This window comes from Neomonachus schauinslandi, chromosome 1 (genome assembly GCF_002201575.2).
Source record: "Neomonachus schauinslandi chromosome 1, ASM220157v2, whole genome shotgun sequence".
NCBI lineage: Eukaryota > Metazoa > Chordata > Mammalia > Carnivora > Phocidae > Neomonachus > Neomonachus schauinslandi.
This window is the reverse complement of record NC_058403.1, coordinates 59015217-59034239: the sequence shown is the minus strand read 5'-3', so window position 1 is coordinate 59034239 and position 19023 is coordinate 59015217. Positions and strand designations below refer to the sequence as shown.

The 19023-nt window shown below is 38.4% G+C and overlaps 1 protein-coding gene across 1 annotated transcript in view; it reads left to right on the top strand.

The window, feature by feature from the left end:
- ZBTB20 (zinc finger and BTB domain containing 20) overlaps positions 1-19023 on the top strand; it is a 632172-nt gene that overhangs the window by 262919 nt on the left and 350230 nt on the right. Inside the window, exon 5 of the mRNA XM_021692619.2 lies at positions 17021-17068. The gene's annotated coding sequence lies outside the window, so the exon portion shown is untranslated. The remainder of the gene's footprint in view (positions 1-17020; positions 17069-19023) is intronic.

Sequence of the window (19023 nt, the reverse complement as noted above, 5' to 3'; positions counted from 1 at the left end):
CTGTGGAAGGAGTGGTATCTCTTACAAGGAGCTGTGGGTGCAAGAAACACCGTGATTATTACATCAAACACTGCATAGGGAATTAGATTGCATTCAACTGAACTCCGCCTTACTTGGCCAAACCTACGATGATTTTTCCTGAATGACTGTTTCATGTTTTCTCTATAGCATCAGCATCTATGAAACAGATATAGCACTGGTGAAATAAACAAGAGTTTGGAAATCAAAAAGGGCAAAGCGTTACACTGAAGGTCTAACTAATGTAACTTAGTGATATGAATTGCTATTATGGAGCCTAAATTGAAGGCAAAATTTAGGACTTCAGGAGAAGTAGATACAGTAGCCCTGTTCTGATTCCTAAGATTCCACATCATTAACTCACAGGTCATTGGAATTTTTTCTAAGGAGAAGCCTAAGACTAAAATCATAGACTATTAAAGGTTTCTATTTAAGAGAGTATTTATTATAATTACATAGTCTCAAAAACTTTAGATGTTTGGAAGTAACACATAATACCTATAAAAACAGGAAAGAGAAGACTCCTAGGTATAAAAATGCTCATAGGAAGTCACTTTTTAGGCATTTTGGGAAGGACATTTTGTGTAGATTACTATTTTAAGTAATATTTTGCTGTACAAGTAATATGCTTTCATTGTGGAAAAGTTCAGAAGAAACAAAAATTATTTAAAATTGTCCTGCCCAGAAACAACCACTTTTATTGTTTGCATACATATTTTCCAGCCTTTTTTCACTATGTGTGTACACATTTATCATATCTTAAAAAAATATTTAACTTGGCAAGATTTACTTAAATAATAGATCAACCTTTCCATATTGTTGGCTAATACACTTTTTAATTTAACAATATTCCAAACACATTTTTCATGTCATTAAGTAGTATTCAAAATATGATTTTTAATAACTGCATAGTATTCCAGTATATGGATATACAATCATTTACTTACTTAACTTTCTACTGTCAGACAAAGATTCCAAATTTTCACAATGGTAAGTACTGCCATGATAAAAACTCTTGATTCTAAATCTTTGCGTAGATCTTTGGTTATTTCTTTTAGATAAACTGCTAGATGTGAAATTTCTGGGTCATTAGTATTTCATATCTTTTTAAGTTTTTGGTGCATGTTGCTAAGGTGCTCTCCAGAGAGTTGTGCCAATTTTATTCTTTCTGTGGTAACATCTTAAACTTGCCTTTTAAAAGAAAATTCCATTTAAAGCTGTGCCATTAGTTTTCTCAGGATCCTCTCTGGCCCACCAGTTACGCAGACAACTCTTACCTCAAGGTTATATTTAAAGTTATACAAACATGTTTGTAGCTCAGTTATGCTGCAAATGAGACAGTTTAAGGAATAAAATCTGACAATGGATTAAAATGTGTTCCTGTCTTGTGCCTGCTGTGTGCAGCCGTTCTGCTTACCCTGGTAACAATCAGACAAAGAAAAGGGGGGAAAAGAGGAGGGAGGAAGGGAGGGTGGTAGGGAGGAAGGAAACCCACCTCTCTTATTTGGACTGATTGAACACTCACAGTATGTTAAGCACTGAACTGAACATGCATGAGACATGAGTCCTGCCCTCTGCCTTACAATTCCATGCACCGTGACTCATGAGGCATCACATGAACAGTGGGCTTCTAGGCCGTGTGGAGCAAGCCGACTAGAGGACACCTGTGCTCCACACTTACAGGTGGACTGTGTGAGTAAGTGTTCCTATCTGTGGAGTCTGGGAGAAGGGGAGGTTTGGGTATCTGTTTCAACTCTATAATAATAGAGAAGACTCAAGGGATTCCTGCAGGGGTAAGTAGAGATAAGTGGTAGACCAGAAATAAGTGATGGCATGGGGAGAGAGAAAAAAATTCTCGTTCCCACTTTTCCCACTGTGTCCTCTCCGGGGGAGTCTGTGCCACTGGGAGGGGGCCAGGTTCCTCCATGGGGTAGCTTTGAGTTCCTGAGGTTTTCAGGCCTGCTCAGGGAAGGCGATGGCATGAATGTAGACACTGTTTTCTGGTGAGGACAACGGGATGATATTTAAAACTGGGCCTCTCGTGAATAATCAGAAAGGTTGCTGTGGACCTGGGACATCCTGGAGAGCCAGTACTCTAGAGCTGGTGTGGTATGTCACACTGCAGGGAGATGTGAGGGGGCTGAGGACAGCTTGATTGAGAACTAAAGAAGCCGGAGTGCCTATCCCACTGCGTGGACCGAACAGGCTTTCTGACAGTTCCTTGGTTAGCTAAAACTGGTGTGAGTTAGAGGGATGATTGTAACAATGACATAAAAATTCCAAATAGCCCTGCTGCACAGATATACATTTAGAAAATGCATAATAAATGACATATAGTGAAAATGTAAACAAGCCATTTAATAACGTTTTAATGCTTTATTCTGATCTCTTAATTAAAATGTGCATAAAAGAAAACAATGGTGGAACATCTGTGTGTGTTATTGGGATAGCAGGATTTATGCTGCACCCTGGGCTTTTTGTCCGCCTCTCAGTGTGTGTGCACATGGGAGGGTCTCCTCTTTGAAGCACAGTTCCCCGCTGGAGCCCCACCGGGTCCCTGCTCCCACCCACCATCTCTAGCCAGTGGCTGCCTCTTCTTTTCTCTCCTCCTACATTAAATACTGTATGGCTTGTTCGCTGCTGAAATGAGACTGCTCTCAGCATTCGATCTGAAAGCTACTCTTCACCCCACCCCTATAACCTGAAACCCTGACCTAACCCTGACTCACCCTTGTTATCTCAGCAGATGTACACAGCATTACCTAATGGTTCTGGCCTCAGTGAATAATCTCAGAGAGCTCTGGGGAGCCATGGCCCTTTGTATCTGTGACCTTGCCACAGTTATTACTCAGCTGGACACTGTGTGGTTTAGATGTTAAAGACAGAAATTCTAATCACCCCTGGTGGTGATTTTTTTTTAAATTATTCGTCCGGGGGATGTATCTCTGAGCTTCATTTGGCCCAATTGTTAAATGAGAGTAGCCACAATCACAGAAGTCGGAGGTTGTTAAGTTAAGCGCTTTAAGATCTTCCAGTGAAAATGTTACGTCATGGGGCGCCTGGGTGGCTCAGTCGTTAAGCGTCTGCCTTCGGCTCAGGTCATGATCCCAGGGTCCTGGGATCGAGCCCCGCATCGGGCTCCCTGCTCGGCGGGAAGCCTGCTTCTCCCTCTCCCACTCCCCCTGCTTGTGTTCCCTCTCTCGCTGTGTCTCTCTCTGTCAAATAAATAAATAAAATCTTTAAAAAAAAAAAAAAAAAAAAAGAAAATGTTACGTCATGAAATGCTTTTATTTCTATCATTACTTGGAACATACCTGATCACCAAAAAGTTTGTCTTTGATTAAACCAGCACAAAAAGGACCTCACATGTTCTTTTACTCCCAAAAGAACTGTGTATCATTTATGCAATAGAAAGCCACAGCCAAAAGGTCTCCTTAAACATATAATAGTTAATATTTAATGGCCCCCTTTATGAGAGGGACATTGCTGTGGGACTATCTCTAATCCTCACAATGTTCCTGCAAAATCGGTGGTTTTATTCTTCATTCCACAGGTAATGAAACTGAGATTCAGCTCCATTTAAGTGAAGTGCCTGAATCTATATTATTAATCAGTGGAAGACTTGGGATTCAAATTCAAGTCAGTCTCTCTCTCTCAAGGCCATAATCCTTCCACACTATCAGGCCCTTTCAAGGATAGCTCCCATTTCCTGGAGACAGTAGCTAGATGGTGTTCTGAAAGAGTTAAGTAAAATGCACCCTGTTTGTGACAAATGTCTGAAACTTGTTTTTATAACTTGGATTTAATTCACAAATAAAGAGTAATTATCAATATGTCACAGATGAAGAGCTGCATGTATGGATCAGTGTAATTTCTGTTCCTTGGCTTATGGATGAAGTATGCCCCAGGGAGTTTCACAAATCCACATGGCATCTCCTAGTGCTGGGTTCTGTGTAAGCCAAACAAGGAGTAAAATTCCTGTGTGTTGGGATAGGTCACCACTGGTTACTATCTGAGGAAATCTATATGAAATTACCACAGACATGGTTGCATTTCTGAATTTGCTCTTAACACTTAAGTGGAGGTGAAATACCAATTTTTGGTACTGGCTTTGTATTTTTTTGATCCATGTTTATTTTGGAAAGTGTTGTCCCAAGAGAAGAAGACGGGTCTGGTTCTTTCTTTCTTTTGCTACCCTCCTTTTGCCTTCTTGTGCCTCTATTTCCCATCTGATTCCATTTTATCAGTTCACTCTAGTCTTTTGATGAAAAAGACATAAAATGTTCATACACTAGAAGTTATTAAGACTTTAAATCACATAAGACTACCCTTGGGTGATTTTTTTTTTTTTTTTTGGCCTGAATTTTGCATGTTTCAGTTTTCTCTTCGAGGGTCTGCGTCGTTTACTGGGGATGTGAAACAGGTACCTGTTCCACTCCCTTTATTTTTCTCTCAGTCTGACAGAACCTCTGCTTTAGGTTTATTATGCATCAGATCAGTTGTTAGATTTATATGATGCTTAGGCTGTGGTCCTGGGGGGTTCGCAGGGCATTCAGATGTGTATCTTAGAAAGCATCATGATCTAGCGGGAAAAACACAGGCTGTGGAGTATCAGAGGAACTCGGCTTCCTTGCTCACTAGCTGTGTAGCTTTGAGCGAGTTATTTAACAACTAGGCCTCAGGTGTTTTCTCTGTCAAATGGGCATGAACAAGAATACCTGCTTGACAGAGCTGTGGTACAGATGAAATGATACAGCACATTTAAAACATTTGGAATCGTTCTTGACTCTCACTGAATATCAGTTGCTCCCATTTCATGCAATTAAAAAAGGGGAAAAATAGGAAGGGTGGAAATTAGAAGATGATATTGGGTCTGAGAAAAATGTTTTCATCATTTCAAGCCAGCATAGCGGAGGATTTTTCTAGAAGGCAGAGGCCTGGGTACAACTTCCAGATCTGCCACCAGAAAGCTGGACCTTCTCTCTGAGCCTCAGTGTCTCTGTTCCTCCTCTTTAAAATGAGTAAATCAGAACGCATGATCTCTATTTCGTTATATAGTTTTACTTTCTGAAGAGTTTTTCTCCTTCTCAGAGTAGTCTATGGCTGTCACTGCTGAGTGTGTAAGTCTCAAGGATTGTAGACAGACCTATTGTCGAGATATGCTTTTCCCTTGTACAACTATGTTTACATGTACATTTATGTTCTTGGTCTATTTGTCATGTGTCTGAGTATTTATGCACCTGCATGCTTGTTGAAATAAACACACTAGCATACATTCATACATTTTTTGTGGGTATGTGTGTTTATATATAACCTATATATATACAGTATGTGTGTATATATATAAATATATGTCTGTGTGTATGAGAAACAGATGCACTGTAGGCAGATAAAGCAGATAAATATAGATCCAAATAGAAGCAAAGCATATAAATATAGATGTTATATAGAGTGAAAGCAAGCAGATCAGCACCATTTCATTATTGCTTGAAGTCTTTGTAATAAAAGACTTGAAAATCAGTAACTGACATTGAAATTATTGATTGAATGACACTGTCAGATCAGAAGGCACGGTGTAAGGTAAGAAAATAACCTGTCTTTCAACTTGGAGGAGCAATTAGCAGGAAGATTTGTTACTTTTAATTATTTGATTTATGAAAGTTTTTAGATGCTATGTAGTGTGGTGTTTGTTAAGAGTACAGATATGTCACCTTTCCTAAAAATACTACCAGGCAACAAGAAATCATACATAGGGAAAGAACACCTATTCCAGTCCTGAGAAAGGGCTTGACGAAGGTGACAAGATCCCTTTTGTTTGCAGGCTGTGATTGGCAGCCCTTTCCTGTTTCTAGGTCCGGACAGACAGTTGGTTTCACGTTATTTTTCACACGCCCTTTGAAGTCTGTAAGGAAACTTACCTAAGGGAGATATTTTGAAGCAGAAGGCCAAAGTCACCATTGTTCAGTTATTTTTGTGGGGACGCTTGCAATTGTGTTTAGTGAGTGTGTTGTGTGAGTAAAACTGGTCTTTCCATCTGTTACTTCCATGTCACTGTTTTCACCAGTCAAAATAATTGTTTTTGCTTTATTTTGTTTTGTTTTAGTGGAGAGGATATTGTGAGTTATTTTTAGCAGGTTTGAGTTAACTGCAATTTTTTTTTTAACGTTGCAGGTTGTATCTTGGTTATGCATTTAAATATTGTTTGAAAATAAGGAGCGCCTCCTATTTCCCCCCAGATCTCATCTATTTCCCTAAACAGATCGCTTCTCTTCTTCAGCTTTGTTGTAAGACCATCCAGAGAAGCTAAGATTTGAAGAAAGCCCTTGAAGTTGTGCTGAAACAAATCTTGCTTTTGCCTAAGCAAAACTGTCAAAATTGTTGTTGTTGCTTTTTCTGTTTAGTTTACTATTGCTTTCCCTTATAAGGATGAGAAAAGAAGGCCAGGAAGATGTTCTAGTTCTCTGCTCATTTGTGCTTCTGCTAAGCCAGAAGTTAGTGTTTCTTCCTTCTTTTTTTTTTTTTTTGTAGTTTTTAATTTTATTATATTATGTTAGTCACCATACAATACATCATTAGTTTTTGATGTAGTGATCCACGATCCATTGTTTTCGTATAACACCCAGTGCTCCATGCAGTACGTGCCCTCCTTAATACCCATCACCGGGCTAACCAATCCCCCCGCCCCCCTCCCCTCTAGAACCCTGTTTGTTTCTCAGGTCCATAGTCTCTCATGGTTCATCTCTCCCTCCAATTCCCCCCCATTTTTCCCTTCCTTCTCCTAATGTCCTCCATGCTATTCCTTATGTTCCACAAATAAGTGAAACCATATGATAATTGACTTTCTCTGCTTGACTTATTTCGCTTAGCATAATCTCCTCCAGTCCCATCCATGTTGATGTAAAAGTTGGGTATTCATCCTTTCTGATGGCTGAGTAATATTCCATTGTATATATAGACCACATCTTCTTTATCCATTCATCTGTTGAAGGACATCTCGGCTCTTTCCACAGTTTGGCTATTGCGGACATTGCTGCTATGAACATTGGGGTGCATATGGCCCTTCTTTTCACTACATCTGTGTCTTTGGGGTAAATACCCAGGAGTGCAATTGCTGGGTCATAGGGTAGCTCTATTTTTAAATTTTTGAGGAACCTCCACACTGTTATCCAAAGTGGCTGTACCAACTTGCATTCCCACCAACAGTGTAAGAGGGTTCCCCTTTCTCCACAACCTCTCCAACATTTGTTGTTTCTTTCCCTGTCCATTTTGGCCATTCTAACTGGTGTAAGGTGGTATCTTAGTGTGGTTTTGATTTGGATTTCCCTGATGGCTAATGATGATGAACATTTTTTCTTTTTTTTTTTTTAAAGATTTTATTTATTTATTTGAGAGAGAGAGAATGAGAGAGAGCACATGAGAGGGGGGAGGGACAGAGGGAGAAGCAGACTCCCTGCTGAGCAGGGAGCCCGATGCGGGACTCGATTCAGGGACTCCAGGATTATGACCTGAGCCGAAGGCAGTCGCTTAACCAACTGAGCCACCCAGGCGCCCGATGAACATTTTTTCATGTGTCTGTTAGCCATTTGTAGGTCTTCTTCAGAGAAGTGTCTCTTCATCTCTTCTGCCCACTTTTTGACTTGATTATTTGTTTTTTGGGTGTTGAGTTTGAGAAGTTCTTTATAGATCATGGATACCAGCCCTTTATCTGTAGTGTCATTTGCAAATATCTTCTCCCATTCTGTGGGTTGCCTCTTTGTCTTGTTGACTGTTTCCTTTGCTGTGCAGAAGCTTTTTATCTTGATGAAGTCTTCCTTCTTGCTCCCAATAAAATTTAGACTTAAAGCACAAAAAGAGGGAAGGACAAAGAAATAAGGATGTATTAAAAGTTGAGGAATAAATTAGCACTGCCCAAAGAATTGTTAATTCATCCCTTCAGATCTGTTTGGCTGCTATTACTTTGTTATTAAGTTCTTCACCAAATTATGATTTTAAAAATATATTTTAAAAAAAAATCTCAGCGGTCTTGAGAATAGGACATCTCTCTGTCTCTCTCTTTGACACACACACACACACTCCTCTTCTTTTCTTTGTTCTTTCCTTTTCTCCTGCCTTAACATACTTACTGTTTAACTTTTGTCAAGTACTTTATGTAGTAAATTACCAGAAATTTTGACAAGGAAAAAAAGTTTATATACACATATACACATATCATACACACCCATATACACACACATACACACAGTCATTAAAATTCTTAATGTACTAATCATCTGATTTTATATGCATTATATTTTTTAAACTATTATCTAGTTATTTAGTATAAATCTTTAAAGGGATTTTGATAAACACTCAAATATTGGGTCTGATTTAAAGTTTCCTGGGAAATTGTGCATTTTCTTATCTATGACAAAAAAAACATTTTCCAAATATACATTTAGAAAACAGGGATTTATCAGAAGCAAGAGCAAAGCAAGAACCTATTTCTTTTTAGGAGTCATTTATACTTCCCATTGCCTACTTGGAGCATGTGGTGGCTCTCTTCATTGGCACGAAAGTTTTTTTTGTTTTTGGCTAGATGGCTTCATATTGTGGTCCTGACTTTGTGGTGCATTACAGTACCTGTGGGCCTGAGAGTCAAATAGGTCCTGATCCTCACCTGCACAACTTTTTAATTAGCTCAGTGTCCTTAAGCAGGTCAGCTAACAGCTCTGTAACTAGGTTGCTAATCTATGAAACTTCAGCCAATCTTATTTACTTCACAGAGGGTTTGAATTAAATGGAATAATGTTAATGAAGTACATGGCATGTAATATGAACTAAATAAATGCTAGTTTCCTCCTGGCCTATTAATTTTAATGTATGTCTGTGATTTCCTCCTCCTGTCCCTTCTCACCACTGTGGCAGAGCATTGTACTATTGCCGTTAGATGTCATGGCCAGTGCTAGAGAAATAGGAAAAGTGGGTTTTAAAAAATTATTAATTATCTAATACCCACCCTGAAATATGCATATGAGGAAAGAGATCTACGGAAACCATCAGAAATTCCTGCCTCCTATAATTGTTAAGTTTTTCTTGCTAGCAAACAGGAGTGGAAGACTTTTCAACACAGTGTTGCCAAAATGCTATTCACATCAATAAAATGGAATGAAATATCTATCCAAGTGATGCACATTGAACCTTTTAAAATAATAGGATGTCCTTTTATTTTATTTCCCACTCATATACCAGGTTAATGTCCTTCATTCCACAGTGGATGTTGTTCACCTTAGCTCACTGTAGATTAGGCTCCTTAATTAGCACTACTCTTTAAAAAAAATTATTTATCTATGAGGGTGAGACAGGGAGGGGCAGAGGGAGAGGGAGATGTAGAATCCTGAGCAGGCTCCATGCTCAGGGCAGAGCCTGATGCAGGGCTTGATCTCACAACCCTGAGATCATGACCTGAGCCAAAACCAAGAGTTGGACACTTAACCAACTGAGCCACCCAGGTGCCCCAGCACCTAGTCTTTTTTGGAGAAAGGTATGTGGTCAGAATCCAAATGTCATTGAAATTTCTGAATAGTTGCTTTATGTGTTCTCTTTTAAGGAATAAGGAGGGGAAAAAATACTTCCCACTTGAAGATATTTAGAACTATGTTCAGCCTAGAGCTGATCATTTTAGCTGAATTGTAAACCCTATAAGAGTTAACATTTTATAAGGGAAACAATGACACAATCTTAATTGCATTGATTCTGGCAGCAACATTCCTGTTATACAGGGACCTCTTTCTCATGTCCAAGTTCTCTTTTAACCTCCTCAGACTTCACTTTCCGTGTAGCTACAATTTTTGTATGCAACTCTTTCTGACCTTTTTTTGGAATTGAGAGAGTTTGGCCAGTATCATGAAGCCACATTAAGCCACTAGGATTTCTCTGGACCTTCTTCTGCTATGCCATAATCAGTCCAAAAATAGTTGTATCTCTGGAATGGAAAGAAAAGAAAGGTGACATGGTGAAGTGGAAAACGAGTGGCCTGGAGATGGTGAGCTCTCCATCTGATGAGATTGCTTGTAACATAGGCTCCAGTCTCATTGTCAGGACTGGGGTCTAGACAGCCGTAACATCCTATGGCAAAGCCTCTACATTGTCAGTATCTTGTTGCAGATTTTATTTTTTAATTTGAGTATATGCCAAAGCCCTGTTTATTGTATAATGTTAAATGTAAAATTTTTCTTCCTTTATGACTTCTGAAGATCTCAAAGCACATTAACAAAACAATGATTTTTATGAGGAAGAGTAATAACTAAAAGTTGGAGAAACAGATGCAAAGTGAGAGAAATGGAAAAATTTGAGGTCAGGAATGGGTGTAAGTGAGCTAGAAACAGAGTTAAAAGTGACTCTATCTGAAGATCCAAAGAATAAGAGGAAGAATGGAAAGAGTAAAGATTAAAAAAATGAAGTATAACATAGCTTTAAGGTGAACATTGTTACATAATGTAAGGATTCCTTATCTTATAAAAGAATCTTTTCAAATCTTTGTGGCATTTAAAATAAGATTCATCTTGAGACTAATATTATGCTATATGTAAACATGCATTATTAACTTATTCTATGCTGTGGCTAGAGGAACTGGGAGCTTTAGATACCAGTCCCAGCTTTGTCTCAAAATACATACCCCTGAGAAGATTACCTTCTGAGCTTCAGAATCTTCACGAATAAAATGAGGGGTCCAGGCAAGTCCTCATTCATTTTTTAGAATACATGAAATAAAATAGCACGTGGGATGGTCTTGTCAATATACTGCCAGGATGCTTATTTAAGGAAGTTGCTGAATTTGATTAGATTATATCATTGATCAAAGTTACAAAACAAAACAAAACCTTTTGAAGGTTTTGACTGAAAGGTATGTGCCTAGTCCTAGATGAATTAGCAAGATGGTAACCCCACTATTTAAAAATTACTATGGCTGCCACTGCCAAACACGCTTTTAGTTGAATCTTCAACTGGAATTTTTGAGAGATTGCCCATGCAACTTTTTCTCTAAAGGTCTCATTCACCAATTCACTGAAAGATGGCATTTCTGACTTTCTAATCCAGAATTTTTTTTTCTTATAAAACTCCTGTTTAACCAAGAAAATGAAAATCAGTACATTCTTGGTTACCCTGCTATTAATTTAAATTTGCATAACCTAATCAAAACTCAACCTGCCTTGCCCTTCAACAAAAAGCTATATTCTCTCCCATTACTAAATGGCTACATTCTTCTCAGTATTTTTTAAAAGATGAATTATGTTGATATCCCATGACTTTTCCTTTAGAATGTGTCCATGGAAATTAAAATGGGCTTTTCTGTGCCCAAGACTGAAATGAAAAATAGTCCAAAAGGGCCAGTGGAAATAAACACAAAACTTTGCTGATGCTATCAGCATTCTAATTTTTGTTAAGCTTTTTTCCAATAAAATGGAACTGAACTCAACTGTCCCCAAATAACTGTCTGATACTTCCTCTACACCATCATTTTGCATCTACAGATAAATGATAGAATAATACAGCTTAAGATTTCTGTAAATCATGGGAATATGTTTTCCTGAGGCTTTTCTAGCTACTTTTCCTACAGAGATTTCCTCCCATAATCATTTTCTGTTTCAACAAATACTTGCTGAGCATAGAGAATGTGCCAAGCACTATGCTAGGTGCTCAACACCCAACATTGATTATTAAAGCATCCCCGACAAATGGATGAGTAGGCATCTGTTTAATATTTAATACACTATATTGGGTGAAAAGAGATGATTGGACGATCAGAAATGAAAGCTCACACTCTTGTTCTTTCTTTTGGATGTGATGTTTCCTAGTCATCATTTACAAACTCACATTCAGGAAGGAAACAAGCTTTATTAGCCTTGCTAATAAAGAGAACTTCTATTTCTCTTCCTCATCTTACTAGTTGTTCTCAGCCATAGGAGGGCACTCAGGTACAGGAAGGTCCTATGTCTAGCAGCAGAAGCAACTTACCCTTACTTTCCAGCCTATGATTTAGGAACTTATGGTAAACAGTGAGGGCTAGGAATGTCTATCATTGTCCTGATCAAAAATTAAATTTTAAGTGCTTTCCATGGGCATAATATAAGAAATTCTTTAAATTTCTTTTTCAAGTGTTGTTCATCAGTTTAGAATCTTTCCTCCATTTGCCCATTTCTCTCTGATTATCCTGTATTAGGCAGTTCTGTGTAGCCAAATAATTTGTGGCCTATCTTCTTCCAAAGTAAAATAGTGACCTCTTCAAAGATTTCTGAATGCATTCTTCATGCAATTTTAAAAGGAGATGGGTAAGGTAGAACGTATTTCTCTTTGCCCTGTGTGTCTTTCAAATAGTATTTGCGGCTAGGTAAACTAGTTGGACTATACCATCAGCTATCACAGACACAGTCACACATGCATGGAGAATGGTAAATAGTGCATATGGAGAAGTCTGACAGTTGAGTGGAACTGCTTTCAAGTAATTTGACACATTAGTACTTTCAGACATTCACCTGCCAGTAATCCTCGTTAGAATAAGATTGGAATATTGGGGTCACTAGCTCAAAGTCCATTTTTCTGAGACCTGAACAATAACCAGAAGTCAGAGCCAGAGGGAATAAGAATGAAACTATTCTAGGCTTTAGAACTGTTTCTCTAAATGAGCTTTCTCTCTTTCCTCTAGTCCTCCTTTCTCCTCTTGTCGTCCTCTCCTTTCTTTTTCCTCCCTCCCCCTCTCTTTCCTTTCTTTTTAGTGCTATGAATTCATTAGATGGCATAGTGTAAATCAATAGTAAACGCTAACCGCCTACTCTGTACTCAGTTACGCAACATCACATAACCGGTACACAGAGACAAAAAGGGAAAAAGCACACACAGCCTTTACATTCAAAAGCTCTTGCATAATTTTACTTTTCCACAGCCAAAAAGAAAAAAAAAAGGAAATAACAGATGGGGAAACTTACAGTTTTTTTTTCCCTTTTCTCAGACTGTTGAGGAGGGAGTTAGTTAACATCCGTGGCCATTTCTAGTTGCCCTAGGCAGCAGCAAAACATCCCATAATTGTCAGTGCCTTCACTGACTTTAAAACAGGATTTTGTGACCCTCCATGATGTGGTGAATTTTCCAAGTAATATAAGACTGAAATTATTCTGAGGTGTTTAATGCTGACTTGGTTTTTACTTGTTTTGTGAAAAATCAACAACATTTAAAGTATGAAATGAATTTTAAAATAGAGGATAAGGAAGACGGCTGTGTGTGTGTATGTGTGTTTTCATTTGAAATGTATCCTGATGTAATATTTATGTAAAAAGCCAGTTATATAAACCCTGTCTTTCTCTCGCCTTTTACTTTGGGGGCTGTAGAAAGAGCTAATTTTTTTTTTTTTTCTCATGACAAACTCCAAGTTTTAATGAAAGAGAAAACATCTAGATGCTATAGAACAGACACTTAATTCAAACTCCCTATAGAATTCATCCCCTAAACAACAGTTCCACTTAGGAGCCTGCAGTTTCTGGAATTTTCATTTAGAACTTTCTGTCATACTCTTCCCTGGCATAGGGAATTCATTGCACCACCTTTAAGTCTCTTTGTCCCTTTGTAGCTCTTCACTCCTTTCCCACATCCCCTACTTTTTCACCAGAATAACTCCCTTCCCAGTTTAAGTGGGAACACAGTGAGATTTGTATGAGGTCTATCAGTCTTCTGTCCCCGTTTATAATATTTTATTTCATTTAACAGACTAATGTCCTCCGGGAATCAGACATGGACCTGATGAGGGAAGTTGGAGGACTTTTGGTTTTGTTTTATTCTTCCTTTGTAGTTTCTGCCTATCGACCGTCATAAATGGGTGCACAGGAGTAGGCACTGTTGGGTAGCTGCTAGGGGGAAGTAAGATCAGGTGTGTTAGAGGTGGTTCTGGTGGTAGTTCCGGTCGTTCATAATGCAATCCAAGAGAGGGAGGCAAGGGGATGAATCTCCTTGTACTGGAGGTCAGGAACATTCCTCTAGGTCATACTTTTCTTCTGGATGGAAAATCAGATGAAATTGGTTCATTTGATTTTACCGAAGGAAAGAGCTGAGTGTTCCTTCACTTTAAAAAAAAAAAAAAAGATTTTGGCTATGTCCTAGTTTGTTTACCTTTCATTTATGCATTAGCTATTACATTTAGGATTCCCTTTTTATGGAAAAAGTCTGGTGCATAAAGATAAAAATCAAAGCCAGGAGAGTTTTATCTGGTTTTTAAGGTCTCATTGCTTCAATGTGTGTCTCTCTTGCAACAACCGAGTGATCAAGGGGATTGGGATTATCATGTCTTTGTATCTGTGATGACATGGGGGCATCTTTAGTTGTCTTAATGAATAATGAGTAAGCTAGTATATAGTTTTTAAGTATTTTATCAGTATGCCTCCTGGTTTTTTTCTTTTTTTTTTTTAAGATTTTATTTATTCATTTGAGACACAGAGATAGAGAGCGAGCGAGCATGAGCAGGGAGAGAGGCAGAGGGAGAGGGAGAAGCAGGCTCCCCGCTGAGCAAGGAGCCTGATGTGGGACTCGATCCCAGGACCCTGAAATCATGACCTGAGCCGAAGGCAGATGCTTAACCATCTGAGCCACTCAGGTGCCCCTCCCCCTGGTTTTTTTCTTAAAAGGATCTATAGCTCAGGTAGATTTGTTTGTGGAAAAATAAGGAAAGTTGATCAGAATACTCTGGCCTTTCACCAGGAAATCATATTCCTATGTATACATTTTCTCAGTGTCCCTCTCCATGTTTTATGGCTGAGTTCAGATTCCAGGATGCAATTCTGTATGTATATACCTGCATCATGTAAAATACCATACTTTTTAATATAATTTGAACATGATTATTCATCTGTAACCAAGCACTTATTTTTGGTGGGCAGTTCCATATAGAGGGAGTCATTTTTTGTATCCTGATTTTCAAATGGGTTGCCTGGATTTAAAAGAAAACTTAGAACTCTATAGATAGAGCGTTTTCTTGGTTGTCAAAAAGAGTTGGAGGCATATATTATAAAACAAATAGAAGAAAATGTCTTCAAGTAAAATATCTTTTAACTTTTTTTTTCTGCTTGTTGCTCAGAATAGCTTCTGTTTTCATCTCGGTAGGTTTTTACACTCTTTGAACCATACTTAGGGCAGAATTGACCTTTCAGCATCTGATGGCTGCCAACTGATTCTGGTCAGCCCTCATTTTCAGTTGTAACCAGGACCCTGGACACATATAGGCTACTTCTAGTTTTTCTTTGGTAATGTGGGATCCGGGCTTCGAAGGGCCGACAGGCCTAAACTTCCTGTTCCCAGGGCATCCAAGAAGCCAGGGAGAGTTTTAAACAGTTTCTAATTTTTCAGATGTCCTTCATAACACTTTCAACCTAGCTTCTCCTCGCTGTTGGCAGTAGTAATAGATATTTTTAAATGTTGCAACAAGAACCTTAGCGACTGACTTACCTTTCCAAGCAGAATTACTCTAGTTGTGCCTGGCATATAGTAGCCCCTTCATAAATATTTTACCACGTTTTGATGAGCTGGTGAGGGACCTTCAGTGGCCATTCCTTCACAGTGCTTACACAGGTGAGGAGTGAGCCTTGAGAGGAATAAAGGGGTAAGATGAAATCAGATGCAGTGCTCTTCAGGTCCCAGCGATGGACAGATCACCCCATTTTATAAGAAAGCCCTTATTATCCTGTCTCTGTCTTTATAAAAGTAGCAAATCGCAGAAGGCAATTTTATGTTTCCTAGAGGTCTTTTTCAGTGGTCAGTGCTGCATGGAACAGTGGATCGTTTAAAAAACATAATTTTGGCAAGCTGCTTTGGTGGTCCTCATTAAGTTTCATATGCAAATGTGTTAGGAACTTTGGATTCTGGGCCTCAAACATATTCCTCTTGCCTTATACCACAGGGTCTTTGAATCTTGGCTTTTCTCATTTTCCCCGGACAATTGTGTTTCAGACTCCTTTTATTTATGTAAGTGTTCAGATGATGACTGTAGACAAATTTATATAAGTTCTTCCTTTACATAGAGTTTCATTACTTTTAGTTACAGTAATTCCGGATCTTTCTAAATCAATTTTGACTTCAGTTAGTTATGCTGGTTATTTTCAAGGCTTCATTCTGGTGGTGATATTGGGGGTGGGAGGTGATCTCTGGTAAACCATCTATGGCTTCTAAATTATAAAAGCAGCGAAAAGACAAGCATGTGGAATTATTGATAGACTGCTGCTAGTTAGGCAAGCAGTTTTGAAAATGCAGATTCTATAATATTGGGGGATTTTGTTGCTCCACAGTAGAAGCTTTTTAAATGTTAATTTGGGGTTTGTTTTGTTGCTCTGTGACTTAGCATAAAAGGCTTTGGTTTTAAAAGGTTTCAGTTCAGTCGTTCCATTTGTCTTACAGGACTTGGAATATAATACTATACATTTATTTACACTCATGAAGGAGAATAAGGCCAGTAGCTCACAACTCATGAAACCAGGGGTAAATAATCCATAACTGGTTCTCCCACCATTGCCACAATATTTATATCCAGAACACAAGTAACAAACAACCAAAAACAAGAAGAAACCAGTTGTTTTTATTTACAAAATGTTTAATCAAAAGTACAGTAAAGTTCAAATGGAGCTGCAAATCCTGGTGGCTCACAATGGTTTGATTTATTTTTTCAAACAGACCATGGATAATTAACCATAAAACATAACTTTCCCAATACAAGTTACAGTGAATTGCAAAAATGGGCAGCAAGTCATTCACAACTGGTTGCAACTGGTTCAAGCCCTTAAAGCTGAACATGCAGACAGCTACACATGCCACTTTCCCAGTGCACACTTGTATGTTCCTTCCCCAAAGGAAGTCTCCTTTACTCTCCGTGTAGTATAGTATCACTGAGTCAGCGTCCCAAGGTGAGAAGCAAATGGGTTATTTTCCATGATCACCATGTTGTCACGCATTTATTAAATGCCCAGCATTTATGATATTCTTTTCATTTCAGAATGGTCCGCCATCACTAACTGGATATTCATCACAACTTTGCTGTCGGGTGAGTAACTTCTGTTACCCCTAAATGGCAGTCCACAATATTGAGTGCCAAGAAGTCAAGTACATTTCTCCCAGACTCTGAAAGAATTCAACCTAAAGGCTATGGTGTACTAAATTTGAATAGAATGTATTTTGACATTGGTGAAGGCTACAGATTTTATGTCCAGTTTGTCCATTTGAAATACCATCATTTAGAATGATTAGAAACATGATCCCAAGAACCTATGATCACAGATTTCAACAAACATTTCACAATGATTTTGCCACGCAGAGATGGAAGTATTCAAAGGGCTTGTTTGGCAGACTCTCCAGAGATACAGATTTCCAAAGGAGACGCCTGAATGGACAGAGAGGTGATGTTTCCCATGTGGAACATTGGATGCTTTGGCATTAAACAAACAAACACAGAACCTTCCAAACACATTTTGTGATGCTTTGAACTACTTATTATTATTCTATGATATGCTAAAAATTTGAAGTGCATTTGCTTCATTTGAATCAATCTTAAAATCAGACATGATTGCTCTTGTGTACACCCACAAGTGGAAGGGAAAATGTCCTTTCAGAGCATGAATATAGATAGCCACCTCTTTTACGAGCTAAGAGGACCAAGACAAGAGCTGCGAGTGAGCCTAGCATTGAAACCTTTGAGGTCCATGTGTCTTTTAGTGGAAATTGGTGAAGTTTCAAAAAGGTTGATGTTGTGGCCTTCTAGAATTCTTGAGATTTCAGTGGCTGGGAGGAGAGTGCAGGTCGGGACTAAGGGTCTTTTCGTAGAGCATCATCAAGTCAGAAAGAGCCTAAAAGAGCTGCGTTTGCTAGAGGTTGGCCGGCATTGAAATGTCCTGGCAAGTGTACTGGAGACGGAGGAGGACCAGAGGGGGTGACTTGCCTGGCATCTGATGATATTCTCCCTGGCTCCAGCCAGGCCTGTTTAGTCATGAACATCATATTCATCCAAACCTTTAAAAGTTACACTCTTGACTTCACTTTATATGAATGTGCATAAAATGAAGAAAATAATCTCTTGGGGTAATAAAGATAGCTTTCTAACAGGGACTTTCCATATCCATTGCACAAAATCCATAGTTGTCGCTGTATTTTTGTTTCTAATTCTGTCCCACATCTACCTCTGTCTCTCTGAACATATCCATCTCACCAGTGAAGGCCTGGAGCCTTTAGGATTGTAACCACTCCCACCACCCCACTCCCACTCCCATGCTTTATTTGTTATGCTGACTAAAAAGAAACTCCTATCAGTGTGAGCAGCAGGACTCAAGGAACAGGATTACTTGGTAATTTTAATTTGTTGCTCCCATTGCTTTCATCGCAAAAGGATCTCATCACAAAATGGCCTGAATTTCACACTCTTTCTGGCTTGCAGAGAAGCCAGTTCCTCCCCTATTTCTGTCCAACACACAGAAAGCTCTTTATGTGTCTATGATCAGATAAAAATCCGTATTGACGTTTCTTTTCCTGTGGGTGTATTTCACTTCTAGGTATGAAGATTTAAAGTATCTGGGCAAAGCTGTGTGTTTGCAGTTTCTCTGTTTTAGTGAAAAGCTCCTCGGGAAAGGAGAGCATATCTTATCCACTAATGAATAAAAATTTATTTTCATTTTAAAATGATACATGCTCATTAAAAATAATTTGGAAAAACACATAGGAGTAAAATGAAGAAAAATACAAGTAATTATTTCTATAATTTAAATCCAATCATTAATAACCATTTGATGTATTTCTTTACTCTCATTTTCCCCTGAGGATATATTTTTTTAAAAAACACGTTGTAAACATACCTTGTACATCATTTTGTGTCCTGCTTTCAAAATTTAACCTAAAAATTTTACATGTAATTACATGGTTCTTATAAATGTCATGTTACATAAATATATACAACTCCTAAAGAGGAATAGCTTATTTAATCTAAATATGCAACAAGAGCATTTTGGGGGG